The following is a 17,165-nucleotide window of genomic DNA, read 5'->3' as shown; positions in this document are numbered from 1 at the left end:
AAAGGACATGAAACCAGATAAGCATATAAACAAGATGTTCGGAGAAACCTACAACTTATTGAGAGCAATCAAAGTGGCATTTACCTATATGGACGAAGAAATGATAAGGAAAATACTTACTACACTAATAAGACCAAAACTCGAGTACGCAGCATCACTTTGGACACCCAGTACCAAAAAGAATATTAAGAAACTAGAAAGATTACAAAGAGCGACAACAAAACTAGCACCGACACTCGCCGAACTAACATATGAGCAAAGACTATCCAAATTGAACCTACCAACTCTGGAACAAAGAAGAGAAAGAGGAGATTTGCTAACTATCTACAGAATAATGAAAGGAATGGAAGTTTTAGGCAGGAACGACCTATTAATGTGGGACAACGGTAAAACAAGAGGACACGGAAAAAAATTGAAAAAGGATAGTTATAGAAAAAACTTGAAAAGGAACAGTTTCCCACACAGAGCGATAAATACATGGAACAAATTAGACAACAAAACAGTATGTGCTAACACTATACAAGATTTTAAGATAAAACTTGATGCGGAGAGATACAAAGATGGGTCACCACGAGCATAGCTCCCCTCCCGTATATTACAACTAGGTAAATACATAAGCACCCCCTACCCTCCCTAACCCCATGCCCCTACCTTCTTTGCATAACAGTATCATCAGTACACAGCCATTCTTCACCCATCCATATCTCCTGCCTTCTCCCTTCCATCCTCAGCAGACTTTCCCCTCTTGCTCAAAGCCCCTTTCACCCCATCCATCCATCTCATCCACAATAGTCCCCTCAAGTTCACTTCATCCACCTCTGCCTGCCACTCCTCTTTAACTGATCTTTCTTCATTCTTTCCATGTGTCCAAACCATCCTAATGCTCTTTCATCAGCCCTATTTACCATCTCCTTTTTCAATTCAGCCTTCCTTCTCACCTCATTTCTCACTCTACCCAACTTTGTAACCCGTACCATACTTCTTAGACTTTTCATATCTAACAGATTCAAACTTTTCCTCTCTGCCTTTCTTAAATTCCAAATCTCCGCCCCATACAATGCCATCATTACAATCACCCCTTCATACAATCTCCTCTTTGCATCTATTCCCAAATACCTATTTCTCATGACACTTCTCATTCCCCCAAGGCATTTACTTGATTCTTTCAATCTGCAATTTACCTCCACCCCTTCCTTTTTTGCCACATGTAACCCCAAATACATAAAAATATCCACTTCCTCTAGCCTGTCTCCTTTAAGGCTTACTTCTAGCTCACTGCCATCCTCTCCACTTGTACATCTCATCACCTTGCTTTTACCCACATCTACTTTCAACTTTCTCCTCTCACATACTTTCCCAAGCTCCATCACTAATTCCCATAATTCCTCTGACCCTGCCACAAGCACAGTGTCATGAGCAAACAACAACTGGCTCACCTCTCACTTTTCTCCATTTCCTTTAACCATCTCCAGTCCCTTGCCCTTTACCCTTGCCTGTACCTCCCACACCACCCCCATCCATGTGCACATTGAACAGCCATGGTAACATGACACATCCTTGACACAGCCCCACCTTTCCCTCAAACCACTTGTTCTCTCCATTTCCAATTCTAACTCTAGCTCTACTACTCTCATAAAAACTTGACTACCCTTAACAGGTTTCCCCAAATCCCACATATCTGCAAAACCTCTCACAGCCTTCCTGTCTGCCCTGTCATAAGCCCTTTCCAAATCCATAAGGGCCCAAAAAAACATCTTTACCTTTTCCTAAAGCTTTCTCACATATCTACCTTACCACAAAAATCTGATCCACGCAACCCCTACCTTTCCTAAACCCACATTGTTCCTCACCAATTACTCCCTCTGTTCCTCTCCTAATCCTCTCAATTAAAACCCTCCCATAAGCCTTCCCAACTACACTCAACAAACTGATCCCTCTGAAACTACTACACTCACATTTGTCCCCTTTTCCCTTGTAAAGCAGAACTATACAGGCACTCCTCCAGTCCTCTGGCACTCTACCCTCCCTTAGACACACATTAAACAATGTCACTAGCAAGTTCACTATTACTGTACTTCTCTTCTTCAGACATTCCACAATCCACATGACACTCATCTAACTCAGGTGCCTTACCTGTTGTCATCATTTTCAGAACTACTTGCACCTCATCTTTTCTTATTTCTCCTTCATTTTCCTTTCCCATCACTGTTATTTTCTTAGTGCTTCCCGCTGCAGCCACCAATCCCTACCTATCGTCTTCCACATTCAACAGCTCTCTAAAATACTCTGCCCATCTTCCCCTTACCACTTCCTCTTCCATTAAGATCTGTCCATCTGTGCCTTTTACCTTTTCTTCTCATTTTGACTCACCTCTCCTTCCTTTCTTAATTCCCTTCCAAAACATCTTTTTATTTCTTTCAATATTTTCTGCCATACTCCTGTTTTATACATGCTCTTGTTTTTGCCTCCTTTATCTTTTGTTTTGCTTCTCTTTTTTTCATTATATCTCATCATATTTTTCTCTTGTCCTCCTTTGCAACCAGTCCCTGAATGCCCACTTCTTTTTTTCTACTACCTTCTTCACTTCATCATCCCACCACTCACTACCCTTCCTTCTGTTCCCTCCCATCCTCCTTGTTCCACATATCATCTTTGCACACCTTATCATTTCCTCCTTAAAATACTCCCATTCCTCTTCCACTCCAACTTCTACTTTATCCTTCACCACTTCCTGCACTTCTCTCAGCATTTTGTACTCCTGTTCCTTTTCTTTCTCGTTTAAACATTTTGCTCTAAACTCTCTACCTTCTGCCACTTTCCTCTTTCCCCACCTATCCTCCACTCTCAATTTACCGTCCTTCAAAAAATTATCTGAAATTCCCCCACTCTCTACCCTAAGAACATGGACATCCAGAACTCTTCCTTTCTCTTTTCCTAGATACTACTATATAGTCCATTAATGCCTTATCAACCACTCTTCCATCCACCACCCTCTCCCATGTGTTCTTATGCTTGACTTTCTTCCTAAACACTGTTAGCTATCATCAACTCTCTAAATACTTTTCCACCATTAACTCTCCACTACAATTTATACCTGGCACTCCACATTTCCCAACAACTCCATCTATTGGTTCATTACCTTTATCTAGCATTGAGATCTCCCAATACCACTTTATTGACATTCCTCCCAAAACTGTCTATGCAGCCAACAAAATCTCTTATCCCAGTTTTACCTTCATCCACATTAACCTCCTCAATATAAGTCAAATACTTGCACGTATGGGCTGCCTGATGTACAATGATGCATCACAATATGAGCATTATAAAATATAAAGTTACAACTGTTATACTCATTCTTTTTCACCCAGAATGCTTATAACCACAAAATGCAATCAAGCCTGTTCACAGAATATGGGGATCACTCAGCTACAACTACAAAATAAATATAATCAGGACACCAATGCTGGCATCCTCATATGCATACTTGCACCCCATGACATGTTGGCATCAAGGATTAACCTCCTTCCACTTCACCACTTGCTTACCTCACCAATAGAGCCACCTATTCCCTCCATCATCCTCTCCTCACTCCCATCACCCTCCCCACTACACTCCCAAACTCAAAATCACCCTTCCCTTTCAACTTAGTTTCACTTAATGCCAACATATCCATCTTCTCACAAGCATACTGCCTATCTCTTCCCTTTTACTCTCATTTGTACCACACCTACACCCATTAAAAGACCCAAACTTTAGGGTTCTGTTTGGAATACCACTCCCAAACCCTCTTATGGCTTGACTTCTCATACGAATGTACTCAATGGGTTACTGAGAGCCAGATGCATAGTCCCACACTCCATCCAGTTTTAGTCACCTTTACAACCCAAATGGGAAGACTCGGTGGCAATATTCCTTCTTCCCCGTACCACAAGGAAGAGGCAAAAATGGAAATATATATACTCAAAGAAGTAGTACAAGACTGTATTAACAGGGGTGTGACATCATAATGGAGGGACAGTCTCATTATAACAAAATAGCATAATTTCTCTGATTATAGAGATATCCTCTAACATAGACAAAATTATGTGCCCAAACCATCCCAATAAATTTTTAGCAGCCCAATCTACCTGCTCTCCACCTTACTTCCTCATTTCTCTATCCAACCTTCTAACCCCTACTTCTCAGACACTTCATCTCAAACTCGTTTAAACTTCTCCTTTCTGCCTCTCTTAAATTACAAGTCTCCACTCCATACAGTATTGTAGGCACAATCACCCTTTTATATAATCTTCTCTTTACATCCATTCCTAGATGCCAATTTCTCTTGAGACGTTTTCAGTCCCCCCAAGACATTACCTGCTTCTCTCAATCTATAATTTCCTTCCACCCCCCACTCCTCCATTTCCTGCCATACGTAACCCCAAATACTTAAAACTGTCCATTTCCTCCAGTCTCTCTCCTGTTATACTTCCAACTAGCTGCTATCCTCTCCCCATGTACATATCATCATCTTACACATCTCATTACTTTTACCCAACTTTACCTTCAACTTTCTCCAATCACATACCTTCCCAAACTCCATCACTAACTGCCTTAATCCCTCCTCTAACCATGCCAAAAGCACAGTCTCATCTACAAACAACAACTGGCTCACCTCCCTTTTCTCTCCATTATTTTTAACCATCTCCAGTCACCTGCCCATTACCCTCACATTTACCTCCCATACCACCCCATCCATGTACACATTGAACAGCCATGGCAACATGACACAGCCCTAAAGCAGCCCCATCTTTACCTCAAAAAATTCCTCTTCCTATTTCCAATTCTAACACAGGCTCCATACATAACCAAAGGCTTTTCCCCCCTTACAAAGGAGGTAGCCAAAAAACAAAGACATAAAATCCACACCCACCCATTCCATCCCCACATACTCCATTCCCATTCATCTTCCCTCTTATCTTGGCTCCTCCTGGATGGTGGGTCATCCCTGCATCTTGCCCACTGTCCTAGGTCAGAAGCAATGTCACAAGATGCAGCACATCCACAGCAAGGCTGCTTCATTTAATTGGCAACTTCCCCTCTCCATCCCCTCATGCAGAAAAAGAGAAGATCGGGAGAAATCCCTTCAGGCTGCGTCAAATTATTTTTCACACATAATCCCTCACCCTCCCCATCCCTTTCATGCATCACAGCATCATCCATACACAACCATTCTCCACTCAACCCTATCTTCTGTCTTCTCCCATCCTTCCTCAACAGACATTCCCCTCTTTCCCAATGCCACTTTTACCCCATCCATCCATCTCATCCTTGGTCATCCCCTCATGTTCATTCCTTCCACCTCTGCCTTCCACACCTCTTTTACCAATCTTTCCTCATTCTTTCCATGTGTCCAAATCATCCCAATAATCTTTCATCAACTTCCTTTCTACCCTTGTTCTCCTCCTCAGCTCCTCATTTCTCACTCTATCCAACCTAGTAACCCATATCCTCAGGCACCTCATCTCAAACACATTCAAACTCCTCTCTTCCTCTCTTATGTTCCATGTTTCTGCCCCCATACAGTGCTGTCGGTACAATTACTCCTTCATATAATCTCATCTTTGCATCCATTCACAAATGTCTATTTCTCATTACATTTTTTAATCCCCCAAGGCATGTTATTGCTTCTCTCAATCTACATTCTACCTCCACTCCTCCCTTTCCTGCCACATTCACACACAAGTATCTAGAACTGTCCACTTCCAATCTCTCTCCCTTAATATTCATTTCCAGTCTGCTGCCATATTCTCTCCCTGTACATCTCATTACCTTACTTTTACCCACATTTATCTTCAACTTCTTTCACATACCCTCCCAAACTCTGTCACTAACATCTTCATTCCTTCCTATGATCTTACCACAAGTGCAGTGTCATCAGCAAACAACTGGCTTATCTCCCACTTTTCTTACATGGGAGGGAGTAAACACCTGGGATGTAAAGATTGTAACCTTTCAGTCATAGGCCAGATGGGGAGAGACCTAAGGACAAGATTAAATAACACAAGAGATCTATCAAGTATGGTCAAGAAAATTCAGCCGTGTTTCAACATGTGAACAAATTTAATCAGATGGATTGGGATAAATCTGTGGGTTCAGAGGGAAAATGGTGGAATCCACTTTAATTGAATATTTGCCCATGATGAATATTTCTAAGGGGCAATGAACCCCAGATATAATATCAGGTTTATTCATCACTAAACAAATTGTCAACAAGTTTCCTCCCCCTCCCCCTGACCCGACCTCATGTCATTCTCAGGTCACATAAGGGTTGGGGTAGTGACATTTATTATTTTCCCAGTTCCCTTCCATTTGTAAGAGGTTGCTATGTAAGATAGCATCCTCTTTCCACTTTGTACTACTGAAGAGGATTGCAGTTAGCAATCAAAATATATATAGTTTCGCTTACTCAATTCTTTCTTTCGTCCGACTGTGGTGTTAGTTGTGATTTACAAATGTGTTAATACATTTCTCACCAGTGATATATATATATATACAGTACATGCATATACCAACAGCTTTTTCTCCACTTACAAGGGAGGTACCCAAAGTCAAAAGCATAAATCCACTCCCACCCACTCTATTCCCAGTCATCCCCCCACCCCTCTTTTCTTGGCTCCTCCTGGATGATTGGTCATCCCTGCATCTTACCCACTGCCCTGGGTCAGAAGCAATGTAACAAAATACAGGACATCCTTAGCAAGGCCACGTCATTTAATGACAACCCCCCCCCCCTCTCTGTCCCCTCATGAAGAAAAAGAGAAGACTGGGAGAAATCCCTTCAGGCTGCATCAAAATAACATCCACACATACTCTCTCACTGCCGCCGCCCCCGTCCCCACCCACTCACTTCCATGCATCACAGCATCATCCATATACAACCATTCTCCACTCACCCCTATCTTCTGTCCTCCCCCATCCTTCCTCAACAGACATTCCCCTCTCTCCCAGTGCCCTTTTTATCCCATCCATCTCATCCTTGGTCGTCCCCTCATGTTCACTCCCTCTACCTCTGCCCTGTACACCTCTTTTACTAATCTTTCTTCATTCATTCTTTCCATGTGTCCAAATCATCCCAATACTCTTCCATCAACCTTATCTCCCAACTCCCTTTCCATCCCCACTTTCCTCCTCACCTCCTCGTTTCTCAGGTATTTCATCTCAAACACATTTAAACACTTCTTCTCTTATGTTCTATTTTTCTGCCCCATACAGTGCTGTCGGCACAATCACTCCTTTATACAAGCTCTTCTTAACATCCATTCCCAAATATCTATTTCTCGTTACACTTTTTAATCCCCCAAGGCATTTAGTTGCTTCTCTCAATCTACATTATACCCTCACTCCTCCCTTTCCTGCCATATTCACACCCAAGTATCTAAAGCTATCCACCTCCAATCTCTCTCCCTTAATGCTCCCTTCCAATTTGCTACCATATTCTCCCTTTGTACATCTCATCACCTTTTACCCATATTTATCTTCAACTTCCTCCTTTCACACACCTTCCCAAACTCTGTCACTAACTTTTTTAATCCCTCCTCTGATCCTGCTACAAGGACAGTGTCATCAGCAAGCAACATCTATCTTACCTCCCATTTTTCTCCATTTTCTTTAACCATCTCCAATCCCCAGCCCATTACCCTTGCCTTTACCTCTCACACTATCCCATCCATGTATAAATTGAATAGCCAAATACATATATATATATGTATATGGGTCTAGGACAGCTGGCTGTTGCTTAAATGGCCACGAGAAGCTTGCCATGGCCTACTTTCCACCAGACTTAGCATGAAAATCAGTTGCTATAGCCAATTCACCACCATATGTAACTTTTTATTGTCAAAATTGATAAAATAGCGATAAAACAAGAAGGTTATATATTCTTTATAAAGAACTTTATTGGAATAAAATAATGAAAGATACTTATGCAAAATATGTGAACAGTTATGTTGTTAGTAGAATTGTTGGTAAAAAAAAAATGCTAAAATTTCTTTATTGACTAAAGAGAAAAATAGATAAATAAACAAGATGCAAATGCAAAATGTATGAAAAATTATTGGCAATTCCCCAAAGATGTTCACCAAAATTTTTACTCTCAAATGTTTTGACAATTGCTTTCATTCTTTCATCTGCTTGTCTGTATTTCTTTAACTTGAAAGGTGGATCTTGCTCTGCATTCAGCTGTTTAAAATATACAGTGCTCAACAAGAATTTAGGCCGGGTGTGTGTCAGACAAGTTGTTGTATGATAAAAGTTTTATAAAAAATATTAATCTTGCCCTTAATACTTTGTTGGGCATCCTTTGCATTTCTTGACATCCCTCAGGCATTGTGGCATAGACATAGCAAGATCACATAGCTTCTGGGTAGGTATAGCATCCCAGCAAGCCCTAATTTCTTTCTCCAGCTTGGGGAGAGTGCTTACGTCCTTTCCTTGTAACCCGTATTTAACCACCTGCCAAAGATTCTCAATCAGGTTTAAATCTGGACTGTTTCTGGGCCAATCCTCAATGAACTTAATCTCACAGTCTTTAAGCCAGGTTATAACAGATTTGGCAGTGTGGCAGGGGGCACTATCCTGTTGGAACATGCTTGCGCCTGTTAACTCAAAGCACTCTTCCAGATGTTCATTTAGCAGCTCATAATAAATGTACTGGTTGATTTTAATGTTGGCAGGCAACACAACAAGCCTCCCCAAGCCCCTGCCTGAGAAACACCCCATACCATTAATGAACTGGGGTGTTTCACAGTTCCACAAAGGTAGCATGGGTCAAAGGGGTCACTGCCACGCTTCCTATACACATTACTACCCCTCCCCTCAGTCACTGTGAACATTGCTTCATCAGACCAAAGCATATCGAGCCAGTCAGCATCATCCCACTGAAGATATTTTAGAGCATAAGTGACCCTACAAAACTTCTGCACACAGGTGAGAATCTTGACAGGACGGTGTCTTGTGTAACCAAGCTCATGAACACGTCAGCTAACAGTACGTACAAACACTTCACGGAACAGACCACTATTATTTTCCTTAATTTTACAGGCGGAATATGAGGACTCTTTTCTAGGTCTTTCTTAACAATGTTATCAAGACGCCTAGAGGTCTTACAAGGCATACCAGACTGCTCTTTCTGCGTTGGTATGAAACCCCACTCTCCCTCCCTCCACCTAGCAACATAACGCCTCACAACACGATCACTTATTTTAAGTTGGTTGGCTGTTTCCTTAGACTGCTTACCGGCCTTCTTGAGAGCGATAATATGGGCAATAGTTTCAATTGATAACTGCCTCACTTTCCCCCTAAGGCCACAAACACTCCCAAACTAAAAAAGAAAAAGAAAAAAAGTCATGAAATGGCAAAGTCAGGAGAACACAACAACAAAATTCTCTCGCTGCAGTGGCTAAGCCAACACAAAGGATTACAAAGGCGGAGCATGCCGACAGGAGACCTTTTGGTCCATATCTAGGTCGTATGCAAAAAAAATCATAATAAAATAATAAATAAAAACTATAATAATGTAAATAACAAATAAAATACATAAATAAATGCATAGGTATAGTTAAATAATAAACAGGTAAATAGTAAATAATAATAAATTGACATATAACTAATAAATGAAAATCAAACAGACAAATGATAACAAAACAAAAACAAATAATATAAAATAAATTATAATCATTACAGCATCTTGCTTAGGTGTTTATCTAAATTATTCTTAAAGCTTTGAACTGAACTACATTGCACTACCTGTGCAGGAATTTTATTCCATTCATTAACTATACAGTTGGCAAAGTTGTTTCTACCTACTTCCAAATTGAATCTATTTCCGGACAGTTTGAGACCATTGTTTTTTGTCTGATTCTCATTCAGTGTGAAAATTTTGTCACTTTTGATGTCAATTCCCTTTAGAATCTTAAAGACCTGTATCAAGTCACTTCTGAGTCTACACTTTTTTAGGGAAAACAGATTCATATGTTTTAGTCGATTTTCGTATGATTTATTTTTTATATTTGGAATCAGTTTTGTGGCTTGCCGTTGTACTTTTTCCAGTCTGTCAATGTCTTTAATGAGATTCAGTGACCATACGGAAACAGCATATTCCAAATGTGGACGAACTAACGATTTATATAGCTTGTTAATGAGTGATGGACTTTTGAAATCAAAAGATCGCGCAATCAGTCCTAGAATCTTATTTGCTTTCTCAGAGGCTGAAATACACTGCTTGGATGATTTGAGGTCGTTACTGATAATTACGCCGAGATCTTTTTCACTATCCAGGATGAGTGGGAAATTGGAGGGATCCAGTGATGTCAAGCAGCCAGCCCAAATTGTGACTAAATTAAATCGCCCTTATCTATGCCATTCTTTTTTTAATATAGATTTATCCGCCTCTGCTCACTCGTCCTAAACTTTTGTCAAGCACTGTAAGTCTCTTCCACATTGGACTTTTTTCAAACCAATAAATTTCCAAACAGTAGGATGTTGCATTCCAAGTTCATTTTGCAGTCTTTGATAAACAGCTTCTGCATGATTGTTTATCCTATCTTCATGATTTAAGGAGCGCTCATAAACATTCCACATTTTTCATCTCCATATCTAGTTGAAAACTTCAATGCAAGACACTGTATTTGGGGGGGGGACAATACAACCCCATGAGTCAAACATATCTTCCCTCATAACAAATGACTCACTATTACTATACAACACTAACTAACCTACAGCCTTTTACATACAAACAATGACCTACACATGCATTGACCTCTCCTTGTGCATATCAGATCTGATTTTATAATATGGTCAGTAGTACCATAGTAACCATTTCTCACATCCCATACAGGCTCCTCCCACCTCCACAACCTCAGTGGTCCCTCTCTACGACAAAGTGGAAAATCATTCAAGTAGCTATTAATACAATCAGAACAATCAACACATCGCCATCTGTATCACAACACAGTCCTCCAGTGATATCCAGATTACACCACAGCTTGTACAGTAAGGAGTATTGCTTTCCCCCAACTTCAAAAACATTCACCCCTCAAAAATGCTATACTCTTCAAAAAAGCATGGGCACAAGCATGACGAATGATACACCAAGCAGGATGAAACTTTTGGCAAACATAAATTTTAACAATTGCCTCCTATCTCCAAAGTATGGAAAAAATGTGGAAAATTTCTCCAGTAAAATACCCTCACATTCCTCCATGTTTTCCAAACCAATGATCAAACCATATCTTCACCTCCCCAATTAGTCAAATTGGTAGCAATCACACTATCCCTAACATCTAGTCATGCTAATCCCAGACCTGGATTAATATTCTAAAAAAATACCCTTGAATCACCACTCTCCCCTCTGAGATGACAACCATATATTCACAGAAACAGAACACCATACTACTTCCCTCTCCAACTGTAAGAAATCCTTCTCAGGCCCAGATAACATACATGATAACACGATACAGCACTTACACAACCACAACATCCTCTGCAATAAACCTGTTCAACAAAAGGTATCCTCCCAACTGTCTGGAGAGAAGCTATAAATATTCCCTTCCCCAAACCTCTCCAAAAAAATACCACCCAGTTGTACTTACAAACTCTCTCTGTAAATTCCTACAAAAAAAAAAAAAAAAATTGGCTCAATTTGACCATCATTGCAGCTGGAATGTGTTCTTTTATATCACTCCATCAAACTGGATATTGAACAAGGTGCAGCACTACAGACATCCTAGTATATTCTTAATTCCTAGATCATTCTGAGTGTACATAGAAATAACCATATCATGCTTCAAGGGAGCAGCCTCAGCATTTTTCTCTTCACCCTAGCTTTAGATGACATAACAAAACAAATCCCCACAAAAATAACTGCCTGTCTGTGTGTGAATGACCTAGCCCTCTTATGCATTCGAGCCCATCCTGCTCATACCAACCACCTCAAAAATACTGTAACTGAGTGCACCAATGGGCAGAAGAACATGGATTTTTTTTCTCCACCTAGTCACCATGCTCTTTTGTAAACAACATTGCTACAAACATCAAACATATGTAACAATCTACCACCAGTACCACACAATTCATCTACACAAAAACATATTTGCACTCTGATCACTGAACAAGCTAAGACAGACCACCAAACTCAATATTCCACCAACACCTTCCAGACATCAACCCTACACAATAATCCCTCTCAAGAGAAATAAGAACCATCCAGCTTCTCTTTCATATGATGCCTATGTATGCATCATGAGACATGAGTGTATATGAGGATGCCAGCATTGGCATCCTGATTATTTTGTAGTTGTAGCTGAGTTACCCCCAAATTCTGTGAACTGGCATGATCATGTTTTTTATGTTTATTATTACTCAGACTGAAAGAGAATGAGCAAATCAACAGTGACTTTATATTTTATAATGCAAGTATTGTGATGCATCATTGTACATCAAGCATCCGATGCTGCGTGTGAGAATTTTACTTTTATTGAAGAGGTTAAAACCATATTAGTACAAAATGAAATTGACCCAGTTGCAACCACTATACAGAAGACACAGAGCACCTCATACAATGCCCCACACCAACACTCCTTAGACAACAACACAATATCTCTTCCTGTAGTGACTTATGGGCCCACTCAGTGACTTAGGAGCTGTATCTCCTGCGAGAGAGAGCTGGGCCAACAGATTGATATGCCATCAATACAACTAGGAAAGGCTCTCCCAACACTATCATCTCAATCTTTATTGCTAAATTTTTCACCACTCACACTGCCTTGTCCACAATCTCCCCTTACATCCTGTATAATCATATCAGATTCATGAAGTGCCCTACAAGCAATCTCCACCCCAAAGTCCCACCACCCATTGGCCCACCGAATCCATTCATGATCCAAATCGCTTCTGCTAAGAGCCATCTTATGTAGAACCTGACAAGGTAGCTTGAAAGGTGGCATCCACCACTTTTGATGCCTCCACTCCAGTGCCACTATCTGACTATTACCCAGTCCTTCAATCAGTAATAATAGACATATGGTAAGGATGCTTGTAACAACATTCAACAAATTATCTTTAAGCAATCAAATGCCACAAACATTCATGGCTTCTTCACATCAATATAACTGAGGTTTTGCAGAAGACATTTGACAAAGTACCACACAAAAAATTAATAAAAAAAAATTGAAATAATAGGAGGAACACAAGGTAAACTGCTTAAATGGATGAAGGATTTCTTAACTGGGAGAAAAATGAAAGTGGTACTTAGAGACAAAAATTCTAACTGGGAAGATGTGAAAAGTGGCATCCCACAAGTCTCTGTACTAGCTCCTTTAATGTTTGTCATATATATAAATGATATGGATGAGGGAGTAAATTGTTATATGAACTTTGCTGATGATGCCAAATTACTCAAGAGAGTAAGAACAAGAAGATTGCATATTGCTACAAGAAGACCTAGATAAAATATGGGAATGGAGTCTGAAAAGTTAGATGAATTTCAACATTAAAAAATGTAGCATAATGGAATTTGAAAAGAGTAAAAATAGAGTATCGGGACAATACAAAATTGGAAACAAAGAAGTCAAAATAGTCAATTCAGAAAGGGACCTGGGAGTAATCATCTCAAGTGACTTGACACCTGATAAACATGTCAATAAATTATTTGGAGAGACTTGTAACTTATTGGGGTCAATAAAAGTTGCCTTCGACTACATAGATGAGGAGATGGTTAAAATAGTTGTTACACTGATAAGACCCAAACTAGAATATGCTGCAACACTATGGGCACCTAGCACAAAGAAGAACATATAGTTAGAAAGAATACAAAGAGCAGCGACAAAGTTGGCACCTACACTGACAAACCTGACATACGAACAAAGATTGGAAAAATTACATCTGTCATCACTGGAACAGAGAAGAGAAAGTGGCGATTTGTTTACCATTTTCAGAATTACGAAAGGGATGGAAATTCTCGACAGAGAAAACTTATTAAAGTGGGACAGAAGAGAAACAAGAGGACATGAAAAGAAACTAAGAAAGACAGCTACAGAAGAGACCTGAAAAAGAATAGCTTCCCACAGAGTGATTGATGTATGGAACAAACTGAATGGAGAAACAGTGAATGCCAAAACTATACACGCTTTTAAGAATAAACTGGATGTGGAGAGATACGAAAACGGGTCACTACGAGCATAGCTCTCGTCCCGTAAAATACAACTAGGTAAATACATCATAAGTTCTCGAGTTTTCAGTCCTTCACAAGGAAGCTATTGAGAAGCTACCTGAACATATTGGTGATATAAAAGTTATGGTTACCAAAGCTATAGAAGTACCAGTGAATCTGTTTTAGGAAAACTTTCTTTATCTATGACACTCAAATTTTTTTAATCACTTTCAGAACATGCCGTATGGTATGAGATTATAGTATAATTCAGTTTAAAAAGTGGGAAAATTATGCTTTATATATATATTTTTCCCAAGTTCAGTATAGTACAGAAATTCTTTTAATTTTTTTGTACTTTTTATACCACTTTCAAACATGCCACTTCCTGCCCCCTGCAGTCCGTACCTAGGCCTAAGTTATAGTAGGTCAGTGTGGGTCAAGGGTATAATTTCCTTTCCTGATCTGACAGAGCTATAAAGGTTAAAGTTGTCATTGACCTGCCAGCAACAAAGGCAAATATCAAGGAAACCTTTTCTAAGTTGAGCTATATGTTACAAGAAAGATGTCTCAGCATGAAATTGGATATAATTGATGCCATAATAATTCTATGGTGCTACAGTATGCATGTTCTTTTGTATGTATGTATATGTATCTTTCTCTGTTTTTTTGTACATACATAATGATTTTTGGTAGTAAAACACTAAACATAATCTTGTAATAGGGTGGCTAATAAAACACTGAGTACGATTAAATTAGTAATTTGTAAAACACTCCATACCAATATGTGTCCTCACTCTGGAGATGAAACCAAGACTGGTGTCGCTTGGGCCTTGGGGATGCCAAGATTTGAGGAAAACATGCACAAATTGCATGATTCAATTACAAAAATACACACGGATCTGCAACCATATAATACAATAACGAGTACAAAATAATTATAACGTGACAAATATATAAGGGAGAAAACTTGTATCTCCTGGTCTATTAATACATACAATAATCACAAATGTACAGTGCTATACAGGCCCCCGACAAGGGGAGGGGCAGAGGGGGCAATGCCCCGAGGTGGCACGTTTTTTTTGGGGGGCCAGCCATTTTGGTGAAAAGAAGGTAAAGCAAATTCCCCTAATGTACTTTTAATGCATGATTTATTTATCATGAGTTGCGTGAATAAACATTGTTTTGTGGATGAATGTTACATGTGAATTGTGCTAGTCACCATCAGAAGTGGAAGGTGGTGGTAGTAGTGGTGTGGGGGGCAGCACTTACCCATGTCAGGGCCCTGGTGCTATACATATACACCATAACATTGCTCAACCACAACCAGTCGGTGACCCACCGAACAAACAAGAAAAACAATTGACTGCAATAAGACAAAATGGACCATTACATAGCATGTTCCACACACCTAAGCCAAATTTATAAGTTATACAAACCAATACACGTAAAAGATAAACAAGATACAAAGTACAGATCAAGACAAGCCTGAATGATAACATAAACAATGCAGTTATGAAGACACAGGACTCAGAACAGAGATTATAATTATGAGGGGCAGATACAGAAGGCATAGTTTGTACAATGGGCCTTGGGGGAGGCCAAGTAAATGCCGGGATAGACATTCTTGTAACCTTAAGCCTATCAACATGCAATACTTTCCTCAGTCCCTGGGAAGGATCAAAGACCCTGAACTTATTGGGATGCAACTTCTCAGTAACAAAAAAGGGACCTGTAAATTTACAATCAAGTTTAGATTGGCAGTCAGGCATGCTCTTATAAACATGATCACCAATGCTGATGTTAACAGGCTTAGTCCGGATATGCTGATGTTTCAACATTTTGGCCTTGGAGACTTCAAGTTTTTCTTTTACAGAACCATAAATATTATGCAATGTGTGATATTGGAGTTGACTATAGTCATCAAAATTGTAGAGGGGATGAGCAGGACTGTCAAGCACATCATAAGGGAGCCATTTTTCTACTCCATAAATGATGTAATGAGGGGTCTTGCCTGTAGAGACATTAATGGTGCTGTTAATACAAGCACTGACATGTGGAAGCCAATCCTCCCAAGATTCATGAAGGCTACTAGCAACGTGCCTGAGTATATCCAAAATCTTCCTATTCATCCTCTCTACAAGACCATTGGACGCAGGATGGTAAGCAGTCACAAATGTTTGCGTGATGCCGTAACGCTCACAAATGCTCGCTAAAACCTCATTTCTAAATTCAGACCCATTGTCACTAAGTAGTAGTGTATGGATAAAAAAACATAAGAAGACTTGCAAAATGACTAAAGTGGTCCACACACACAAGGACATACACAGAACCTTGAGTACTACGAGGCAGTTGTAAAAGGTCTATAGCCATAGTCTGAAAAGGGTGAGAAGGAGTAGGGTACTCTAAGATGGGAGCAGTGTGCGTAGAACCTTTGTTCTGGGCACAAGAGCTACACTGGGCTACATGAGAGGTAATGTCCAGTCACATTTTTGGCCAATAATACTTCTTACGTGCCATAGCCAGAGTTTTGTCACGACCTGGGTGACCAGCCTGAGGGGCATCATGAGCAAGGGACAGAACAACAGGAACTAGGGACTCAGGGATCACTAGCTGTGCCACATCCTGCTCAAACACTTCCACATTACGAATGAGAAACTTGTCCTGCAAGGAAAATTGGAACAGGTAAATCTGGTAAGGTGGTATCATCACCAGACTCCAAAGCATAGATAACAGTAGACCAAACAGAGTCTTCATACTGAGCTTTGGCCAAATCCTTGAGAAATTTTCAATCACTGTAACTGCAGCTACAGGTATTTTTTTGTGAAAGTGTATCAGCAACATTATTCGCACACCCTGGAATATGCTGGGTTGGGTTAAATTCCTCATTTGAGAGAAACCATCTGGCTAGGTGCCCAGAAAGATGTTTACCCTTGAAAACTTGTGTGACAGCAGTGTGGTCTGTGTAGACTGTAACAGG

The sequence above is a fragment of the Oratosquilla oratoria genome, chromosome 14, assembly GCF_046742065.1.
Source record: "Oratosquilla oratoria isolate Oo_2021 chromosome 14, ASM4674206v1, whole genome shotgun sequence".
Classification (NCBI taxonomy): Eukaryota; Metazoa; Arthropoda; class Malacostraca; order Stomatopoda; family Squillidae; genus Oratosquilla; species Oratosquilla oratoria.
This window is presented reverse-complemented; position numbering follows the sequence as displayed.